Source organism: Chelmon rostratus, chromosome 6 (genome assembly GCF_017976325.1).
Source record: "Chelmon rostratus isolate fCheRos1 chromosome 6, fCheRos1.pri, whole genome shotgun sequence".
NCBI lineage: Eukaryota > Metazoa > Chordata > Actinopteri > Chaetodontiformes > Chaetodontidae > Chelmon > Chelmon rostratus.
The window spans coordinates 23116826-23128342 of record NC_055663.1 but is presented as its reverse complement, the minus strand read 5'-3'; positions in this window follow the sequence as shown (position 1 = coordinate 23128342).

Sequence of the window (11517 nt, the reverse complement as noted above, 5' to 3'; positions counted from 1 at the left end):
AAGATGATGGAGTGCTTAATTTGAGAAAAACCTGGTTAATTACAAGGCTTATTAACAAAGTTCTGATGATGAAACACCTAGAAAGTTTTATTATATTTCTACATTTTTAATCACACTTGGCCCACTGCTGCTACAGTTCACTTTTTGTTTGGCCATTTCATTCAAACAGTGTTTCTGACATACTACTTCATTACATGACCATTAGGCCATATTGTATCTCATCATTTTGTCTAGAAGAGTCTTTACAACTGAAAAAGCGTAAAGACCGCTGGGAGGTGTTGGTACGATTCCTAAGGGACCTTGACGTGAACATCTGCCCTGAAGGACAGATGTGAAACCAAGACCACAAACCACAGGGCCATAGCTCCCTTCAGGAGGCCAGCTGTGTCAACAAACAACGCAACACTGGCCAATACTGGGGGAAATCTATTATTAATGTCCTCATGAATGAATGGTATGCATGTGGCGGTTGAGAGGGAGAGCTTGATGTAATACTCTATCAAACATAAATAAAAGTGCCTTGGGCAGAGATGATAACAATGGAGGGCAGGCTGGGGAAGGGTCTGTGTGCGGCGCTCGTCTCATCTACATAAGAATCAGAGTTCTCTTCTCATCATCCTGTGTGGAAAGCATGCTGTTGCTGCCGGCCATGCCCAGAGATGAGGTGTAACATTAACCCACGAGGAGGCCAATCTCAGTCCCATGCGCTCCCGTGCTCGTGCTGGGGGAGACGACTCACAGACTCATGTGATTGCATGAAACAAGACCAAGGCCCAGAGGTGAATTTCAGCAACGTATGAACTTTGAATTGGAATCGACTCAAGGCTCGTAATTACTTCTTTTGTGTACATTTCTAAAACGAGCGCCCCTTATATTCCAATATAATGTTTGCGGCACCCTGCGGCTCCGCCGTTTTCTATCACTTCTGAAGGCAGCATGACAAAATGAGGCACTTTTGGAGGTTTAAAACATAATCATGCGTATGCTCTCCATGATTTGAGCAAAGGCGGGAATGGCCCGTACAAAGAGTCATTCAACCAAAATCTATCATGTCGTATGCAATAATCATACAAAGGGGAACGATGGCACCTATTTTCAAACAGTCTCTCCTCGGGGGTGGTGAGCTTGTACGTATGAGAAGCGAAATGATGAAGAGAAAGCGTGATAGAGAAGTTCAGCTTACTTTCTCACCTGGCCGAGGTGGGCGGCGGACTGTCAGTTTCGCACAAGTTATCAGAATTGTCGCAGGCAGCCCCCTCTATTCCTGACACTGGCAAAGTGTGGGGGGAGGTAGGTTCAGACATCGTTAGATCATCTATCAAGGACTTTGAAGCCCGCAAACACCTTTAGGTGGAGATAAAGAATTAAATGTATTTGAGAAAAGGGAAATTAAAAGATTAAACAAGTAGCATTCACATTGGTTTGTAGCTGTCTGACCTTTAAGAGACCACTTTAAGATTTAAACATAATAATAATAGTAATAATAATAACAATGATTATTTATTTCCTTAAGTGTTCTAGTCTCTGCTTTTTTTCTAAAAGTTAAAATCAGAGTTTTTCTCGGCTGCTCCAGACTGAACGAACACAAACTAAAGTTGAAGAATTCATCGCGCACTTTCATCCTCTTCAAAGTATTACAATTCTGAGTGCCAATATTGAAATTCTGACAAAATTCACATGAACACAATTTCCTTTTGTTGATACACAATGTTTAATGCACTTTTAATTCACTGTGAATTTCATTTCTTCTTTGGAAGTGTTAATTTTTCATTTTCAGATAGACCTGCCAATCCATTCCACACACAGTGCTTCAGCTCGCTGTTTGGTTTAAAGTGGCGAGAGCAGATGATGACAGTTGGGTGCTTTACACCATGGGATGACTTTGGGAAAAGAATGACTGAAAGTGACGAGGCAACAGCCGACTGTAACATTTGTCCTCTGCAAATGTTGCACTCCCTGTCTGAGGCTGAACACGAGTCACTTTATTCGACCGGTAATTACAGCACCTGTCGCTGGTCAAGCATTGTCATTTGGAAACTGCTGGAAAACCTCAAAAGCTTCATATGACGAACAAAGAGAAGAGGTAGATTGACAGGAGCAAATTCACACGTAGCCCAGATCTGAATAGTAAATGCTGGACAGGATTCAAACAAATAATTCAATGAAGAAAGATCGGTTGGAGTGAATAACGAATACGCGTGGAGGATTGGGATGGCAACGCAGTAAAGTTTTGAGGATCTTCATGCAGTACGAAGCAGACCCATGAAGGTAGAATATAAGGCTGGAGGCACAACGCTGGTGGGCGGCTGTATGATGAAAACTGCATGATCCCTGGAGGACAATCTGACCATCAAATCATTGTAAAACATAAATAAAAATCACAAACATTTTAAGTTATAATCCTGAAGATTTTCATGACTTTAAACCCAGTTTTTGATGCTGTTTAAGGTCTGCGTTTTTTCATTAAAGCAAATGTTTGCATACTATTATTAGTGATGGAGTGGCAGAGAGCCATTTCCACACTGGAAAAGTTCACAGGGAATGATGCAATACGTACTCCAGAGCTACTGATTGTAATTTAACCTGACTGATATCAGCCTCTCTGTTTACCTTTCACTCTCTTCCAGCCATATCAGAGCTGCGTTAAGTTACCGCTAATGCAAACTGACCATTCCCTGCTGCCGCTGCATTAAAAGCATTCAAGTGGACGAAGAGCTGCAGACGACAGGCTGAGCACCTCCAACTTTTCAGCATGGTAACAGCTCCTATTAATGGAACTGTGCTCTGCTTCTGTGTGGAAAACTGCTCACACTGTGCACAGCATGAAATACAATAATAATGGGTTTTCTTTTGTTGCCCTATATGCAGATTCACAGTCGCTGCTCTGTCCCGACAAAGTAGGTGCTTAATCAGTGGCTGCTATAGTTTTAAATTGCATATACTGTTACCACGGAAACCACAGGTGTGCCAAATCAGCCAGGTACAAAAACAGAAGGATGACAACTTCAATGCCATTACGTGTGTATTATTATTATTCATTCTGATGATGATCAGTGCAGTGGAACCTGGTGCAGCGTGAATCCTTCATATCCACAGAGGGAGCAGCTCCTCCTCCACAGAGCCCGCCATACTCCTCCACCACGTTTCTACAGTAGCCCAGAACACACAAACACTGGCCCTTCATCTTTTTCTGTTGAAGTGAAGGCCACTGTAGGTTATCGTGCACAAATGAAAAGGGAGGGTGAAGCGAAGAGCTTTCAGCTGGTTTATAATCTGCAACCTCACCACTAGATGCCGCTGAATCCTACAGCATCCAACGACTGGCTCAAAATGTGTGAAAGTTGATGGGCTGGAAACGCATTTTACTAATGAGGATCCTGTTCATACTTACCTAATGTGCTGTTTCTCTCCTTCTGTCTCTCTCTTTCTCTCTCTAAAGAAAAAACGTCATTCGCCGTGCACTGATATGTTGTTTCATGCACCGGGAGCCTTGTGGTACTTGTGGCAGGTGGAACATGGAACTGAGCGTCGAGGCACCTGTTTCTGGAGGCGTCTCCTTGATCTACACTGGCTTTTGTCCGCCGATTTGAAGAGAGGCGTCTGCCAAATTAATGTACGTAAATGCAATGCAAAGAGGTCAAGTGTTAATTAACCTGAAATGAGATGATGTAAGACATTATATGATGGTAAATGTAGCCATCTAAATCTTGATTTTAGCTGTTGACTGCACAACACAACTTGTGTACAGAGTTGGCGAGGATCATTTCTACTGATTGATCTACAGAAAGGCACACTGATGCTGAAAGTGAGTAAGTTAAAAGCCGTTAATATGCACCAGCAGTTCGTCAGCGTTATCGTGTGTGTTTCTGACGTCTCTGGTACATTTTGTGCTCGAAATCATTTTTTATTCAAGTCTCAGTTCATTCTGTCAAGCACAGCTCTTTCAGAGACAAGAAATATGTGCGAGGCGGACAGGCTGAATGCTTTCCTGAAAAAAAGAAAGATGATAAAGCCAGAACACCTAGATTAACGGCAGTGTCATCCCTGCAAGGTCGGGTTTCGATGTTAGTTTGTAATCGTCTGAACTGACTGTCACGGCCTTTTGCCACCGAGTGCACAAATAACGCACTTAGAGAATGAGACGGGCTGCGTGACTCGACAGGGACGTGGACATGAGTGATATTAATGGAAACCATTAAAGAAATCTTACATAGAAAACGCGACTCCTGGATGGGCAGCTGCGACTGGCACTGAGCAGGCCGGGTGTCACATTTCAGCCGGGCACGAGCAGTTTTGTGTGTCGGGTAGTGAGGGGGTGAATGAGCACAACAAATTCTTGCGCCACATTAAATGTCGCCACTCGGCTTTGCCAGGGTGACCTCTGTGGCCAATTATAGGGGAGGCTAATGCTTTGGCTGACATATCTATTTGAATGGATGAGATGTTTTTCTCATTCGCTGACACAGGAGATCACACGCCTATTATCATCACAATGGCCGTATACACAAGCTTATGTAAATGCCTCCTCGCGCAGTAGTGACTGTCAGGCCCGCCGCATATTAGCTTTGTGTTTGGAAGAATGGTGAGTGCGGAGAGAATAGGAGGGATATATTCAGGGTTGCTTGGATATCACTGCCTGAGCTGTGAAGGCTACGTACCCAAAGATAACAAAGCCTTTCTTCCAGTGGTGGATGATAATATTTAATTAGTTCAATTGAACTGATTTGGAGGCTGCATTGAGGTGCTAAGGGCATTATATTGTAGCTCTGAGGGCGTTAGCTCTGACAGCCCAGTCATCAATTAATTTGACATTTGAGGCCACAGATATTGAGACTCTGAGCTGATAACAAACTACTGCAGTGCTAATGTAATCAATTTCACCCCGATCAAATCAATTCCTAAAGTCCTAACGGCTACATTGGAACATGTTCCCAATGTCATACAAGACGCAAGAGGCTTCCCGTCTGTGCCACGCGTCCTCCAGGCTTGCCCGTCCACTTCCACCAGGCTGAGAGCACCTTGTGGACGAAAGTAGGGCAAGCACGTAGGCCTGAGGCGCAGGAAGAAATGGAAAACAGCGGCCTGGCTGCATATCGGACTGGGCAAATAATACAGCCGGTCTGACTGGCTCCCAGAGGAAACGACCCTTAATTAGGCCCCTTCATGTTCGTCCGTGCCAGCACCTGAAGAAAAGGCAGGGAAGAAAAGGCTCCGGTGGGGTTTCGTAGGTGCTGGCAGAGATTTTATCTGTAGGGCCATCCTGTGACTCCATTCGCACTGGCTGGCGATATTCTCTGCTGTCTGCCTCATTGTTGCTCGGGATGAAGTGGACTTCCTCATCAGGACCCAATTAGCTGCGTGCGTGGTGAAGGACTGGATAGTCAGGCATCTGTGTGTGCAGGCTCAAGCCCAGGCGCATGTGTGCGCGGCTCAGAAGTGTGTGTGTCAGCACTGTGTGGTCGTGTCGTGTGTGTTTGTGTTGAGGCTGTGAGCGGCTGTCAGAAGTCATCAGGTCTGGGGGGGGGGGGCAACTGATTTCCCTCCTGCTCTCCTGCGTTTGATCCAGCTGCTTGCTCAGCCGTGAGCTTGTTTGGTAACCTTTGACATGCAGATGATAGGACCATATTGATGAGAGCGCACACATGACAGGTGTTTACGGCATTTGAATGTAAACACCCCCCCACACACATACACACACACACACTCACAAAAACTCATGTACATCCATGTAATTATATAGAACCTCCAGTGCTCATTTGTGCATTGGTTTTTGCCACGCTCGCGGTGAAAGCTGCGGATGCATCTGCGGAGAGCAGAACAGAGCCAATTCATCCAGCCACTCCTCTCCAGGCCACCACCTTGATTAGAGCACAGCCCAAGAGCCCGCGGAGGGGAAGGGAGGGTGAGGGGTGGAGGCAGCCGAGGGATGTCAAAAGACTGACTGCTTTGCTTGTACACACAGAGAGGCATGTGCCTGTCTGTCCTCTCTTGCCCTGAAAGAACCCTCAGTATCCAGAGTACATAAGTCCAGTCCTATTTGCCACCTTTCATTCTGTCAAGTGGCAGCCCCTCTTTTTTAATGACCCTCACGCTGCGCCTCCACTTGTTTGAAAAGTTCAATCCGGCTCCCCTCACGCTCTGTCAGCTAGTCCCTGGCTGTGATAATTGAAGCCCCTCATCTTTGGAGATGGGCTAATTTGCTGTCTTTGTACCATTTGTTCCCTTCCCCTTTTCAGGACATTATTCGCTCCACCTGCCATACTTCAGGATTCCTTGATGTCCCACAGTCTTCGCTGCCCTTCATCTGGACAGCTCTGACATGCCATCATTACTGTCACCTACTGCCCTCTGCTTGCCTCATCAGGTATTGCATCGCTTTGCAGCACCACCAGTATGCAGACTCTTGCTATGAAAAGGAGATTAAATGTAATGGTTGATTTAGCAGTAATAGTTTGGCTTTCACTTGGTTGTAATCTTTAATGCCGCCATCTCGTTTGCCGGTGTACTTCCTTATTGACTACCCGGCGAGCGACACAAGAGCAATCGTTTGGCAGAGGATTCTCAAGGGGCCAATGGCTTGTGATGTAGCTGGTGTCATTCTCACGCAGCGTGGTGCAGTTTATCACCTTGGATAGGCACATTCCTCTTCATATTGTCATACTCAGCAGTTTTGTGTTGTGGTGGATGAGTAGGCGCAGTAGTAGGACAAGTTTGCTTTTTCAACAGGAAGCACAGACTTGTGTCCCCTCGAGATCTCAAGCTCGGTAAGCGTCAAACCAGCATGCAAAAAGAAAAAACAAACTTATTTGAATGCCGCATTGTGCAGATGATTCAGCCCATGTTTAAGAGGCGAAGTCCACTGCAATAATTTCAGTGTTGTGTGTCACCATTTTGAGAATGAGAAGCTTAAAATAGCTCCAACCATTTTGGATCTGGCTACCGTCAGAGAAGGGGAGGATGTGCTGCAGCTGGCAAAAAGGTTTCCAACAGTGGCTATTGAGCCTCCCCGGATACGTGTGTGCACACATACACACTCTTACGCAAAGACAGCACACACACACACACACACACACACACACACAGACACACTTATCCTTGCAACTTGGCAGGCCTGCCCACAGACCTGGCCAGGGAACGCAGGCCAGAGAATGACTTTGCTTCTCTGTGTCAGCAGTGGCCCCCCAGCACAGAGGTGGGGGATGAAGGAGGGACTGCTGCTATCCTTTGCTTGAGTGCTACTAATAAGAACAGGAAGCCCAGATAAAGGGCTCTCTTTCATGCTGTACCCACAGCCATAATGAGGCCTGGCATCTGATGGATTACCCAGACTTATTTCGTAAAGGCTGCCTCATTTTTCCCGTCGCCCTCCACTACCCTCAGCTCTCCCAGTCGGTTGAACAAAGGCCAGTCTTTTTAGTGCCTTAATGCTTTCATCGCGCAGCCATCACATGTGTCTGGACTTTTGTATCTCCCGCTCATTAATTGTTCAGCGATAAGTCTGACATGATTTCCTTGGAGCCATAGAAGAAACTGCGAGAGCGCTCGGTGATGATGCCGGACATAACACCCCCCCTTGAATCAAAATAATGACTCGCTGTACGCTGACAGCAAATGTCATGTAAAGTATCTCAATCTGAAGCGGTTTTAAATAACTGTCGCTCATAGGTGAGGAGACATAGGTGAGGCCTTCATTCAGCAAAGCAGCCACGATAGAGGGCCAACGTCCCGATGTCACCTCCATTCAAGCTACTGTTCTGCTAGCTTCATAAGCTTTCATTGAGCATTGCTTTTATCAGTCTTGATAGAGAAATTAAACCAGTTCCTGGGGTTTAGTATCCATATCACTAACAGCTACCTGTGAGAGTGAACCAAAACAGTAAAGTTGTGGGCCGCACAGCTAAACGATGAGCTGAAACTTGCAATAAAGCTTCATGAAGTCGTCAGGAGCTGCAGATTCGGGTGATGATTCTCTGTAGGCTCGTCGCCACGTGTGACCCCTCTCCCACTGTTTTCACATCATCATTTAATACATTGCTCTTCTGAAAATATCAATTATAGATGCTCTAAATGGGTTTTGTGAATGAATGAAGGAATTTTGTTTGAGTAATTTGTTGGATACTTCTACCCAGTGAACCACCCGGCAGCTTTGAGATGCCCGACTAATCCGAAGCCAGATGTCTGTCAGTCTCTGCTGGAGTTTACGCTAAAGTACTTTGGGGTGCAGAGGAGTGTTAATGCAGTATTCATGAGCCACATATCCACAGGAAATGATTTCATGTTTTGCTACATGGTAGAAAAAAAAAAAGAATGCCGCCACCATGAATCATTGTCATTACTAATTCGCTTAAAAAGAGGCATTCAAAAAGAAACAATTATTTCGAGATCCTCAAAGAGCATATTTGATAGATGAAAAGCTCCGCTCACCTCTGAAAGTCTTCTCTGATCAGCAGGAAGTGAAACACCAAGGACAGACAGGCTCGGTCCTTGGACAGCTTTTGCAACCACGTCTGTTTTGTGTGTTTGTGCGTGAACGTGTCTTTTTGCATTTGCGCGTGTGGGCTATTGAAGTCGACTCTGTGTTCTCTCCCTGGTGCTTCCTGGTCCTCAGCCAAAGCCAGAGCTCTGTAACGGGAGATAAAGCTCGTCTGTTTCGAAGACAGGAGGAAATGGAGCTTGGCTCTTTGGAGAGGGCCACTCACAACTGTATTTACATCATTTCGGAGGGGAGTTCGGCCACGCTAAACTCATGTGCGCTCATCAGTGAAGTGTCGTGTCTGCACAGAGAGTGCTGCGGTTTGTTTACAGAGCTCTCCCTATAGGCATAAACAAAAAAAAAGAGGGGCTGCCATTTAATTGCGGGGGTAATTTATCGCCTGACTTGCTAATTAAATTGCATCTTCAACCAACCTGCCTAACAGCATGACTGCACAAAGCCAGCATTCAAGCAAGGCGTGGAGTGGAAGATTTAGCCGCAGGTGAGAGGAGACAGGGGAACAGAAAGGAGAGGGGCTGAAGGGAAGAAGAGTTGAGGAAGAGACGCCGGCAAGCCCGGTAACGAGGTCAGAGGGAAGAAGAGGGAAACGCGAAAGAGATGTAAGGGGGAGCGAAATACACGCCCCGCTGCATAACATCATTGATCCCCCTGTTATAACGCCACAAGTCACAGAAGGTGTTCACATGCACATGTAAGCTCCAATTAGTTAAGGGAGGCTGAAGAAAAGGCGCACCAATGGGACAAGTTTGAAGTCAAGTTCCTCTCAGGGAAAATGTTGTCCACTGAAACAGGCTTCAGGTCACATTTTCTCTGTGCATTTGTGTGCCTTGGCTGTTCAAAAGACTTATTTTTAATTCATTTTAAAACATGCATTTTTTTCTTTCTGTTCTAATATCTATACTTATTCTGTGCTTTATTAAAGCTATATATTATAGTTTAAAGCTGCTATAAATTAGATTTTTATATTAACAATCAGATGACTGTGTAATGTGGAAGGGGTTGCTCATAATGATGAACCCGCAGAGAATTAGCCCCTGACTCTGCAGTTTTCCTCAGCCCCGCAGTTTAACTGTTACAGCTCAATCTCACCGCTCTCGTCGGCATCGTTCTCAGATGCAAGAGGAACTGTTTGATACATGCAGGAACCTTGAAGGTGGTACCAAACGTCGCCGGAGTTTGCTCTGGCGCCAAAACTACTTGTTTAGGTTTGCAAAAGCATCATGGGTTAAAATATGCATGTTACTCTTCTGCATATGATGCTTTATACAGCTTAAAATGGGTCAGTGTTGACTTTCACTTTCACGCAGGACATGAACAGCAGTCTCCCGTGTTTGTCCGACCCATCCATCCACCCCAACTTCCAAAAAAATGCAGACTTTCTTGCTCTTTATACTAAATCACCTGACTTCCTGCTCTGCTCGGCCACTAGAGGTCATAATAACCTACTTTCAAGAATGGTGTATGTGGTCATTTTTCTGGTGAGACTAACTAATTTTTAGTTGTGTTTTCGTGATGCACAATCAGAAGTTCTCAAGGAGGGCCGGCCAAGAAACTAATTTAGTGTGAGTGTACAATTCTGCTCGTGCTGCAGCTAGCTGTCTATGCTAACATGGTGGTAAAAAAGCAAGAATGTCGCAAGCCTAAAAGCCGATGTTTGAGATGAGAGTACACTGATGCTGAACCTCATGAATTGCAAATGCACAATTCCGAACATACAGACCTGAGGCCGTTTGCTGGCTGTACTTCAAACAGCGTCACATGCATTTCAGCGTGTTTGTAGTGTGACCAGGTCAGGCAGTAAAAAGACATGTCTTGCTGTCCCATCCCCATCATGTGCATTAATGGACATGAAGGACATGGGCAACTATTCCCTGAAGCCACAAGTATGTTTGCCTTTGCTGCAGGAGTACAAATGCATATAACACTGCGAAGTGCAGACACATGTATGACAAAAGTAGACAGCTGGTGACCTCGCGGATATCTCTTAACCAACCTGTCCATCACTGTCTCCCAAGGGACAGGGGTGGGCGAGGATGTCCACAGGTCACAACACGGTTATTTGCACGGCTGCATGTTGCGGGTGTAACAATTCCCCTAATGTGATCATATCCCATCATGCAGGAAGACGCTCAGCTGTGACAATTCAGGTTATGTTGTCGTTCAGTAGAATGCACACACAAACACACCGCAGTGCAAAATGCATTATAAATGCAATCGCGCCTTTGATCCAACACAACATCCATGACTGGAATTTGTCACGGCCACAATGAGACGCTTGTTGCTGCACGCACAACAAAATACGTTTCTCCAAGAACGTCATGAATTTATTAAACTAAAACTGTTTCACGCCGGTCCATTTCCAAGAGATGCTGCTTTTATAATTAAACTGAAATACAATTATCAAAGGTGAGACACTGGCTGAATTTCAACAGTGGTAGTCGTGTGTCTTACTTGTGTCCAGCTCACGTTGCTGTTTATGAGATGACTAAAACAAAAGCATAGTGGAAATCCTGTTGTTAGTCCTTCAGTTTATGCGCATTACACTTCAGACTACAAAGAACACGCCGTTTATCCCCTCACTTAAATTCTCCGTCTTCAGCTCATCTTTTTTTCCCACTGAACAAATGAATGTGTTTTCGCTTGCTTCCAGCAACACAACAGGTTTGGATCCGCTCCAAAGTCTCGATCCACACAGCAGCAACAATGTTCATGTTGGGATTAAAAGCTGTAAACTTTTATACTTTTACACAATAAGGTACGAAAAATACACTGAATTGAATAATCAAGTCTATGGCTGCTGATGGCCTGTTGGTGTTAGCATCAAATAATCTCAACTTTATCACTTGCATCTTATTACCTAGATGGGCCCCACTTGGAACAGTAACAGCATGTTTTCCCAGCTTGGAAATCAGGTTTTTATCGATTGTATTTGAGCAAAGTAATAACCGTCTTCAGGGTCTTTGAGTAGTAAGTGATTTTTATTCCCTGGACTATACATACTTTGCTTTATTTTGATTCATCTT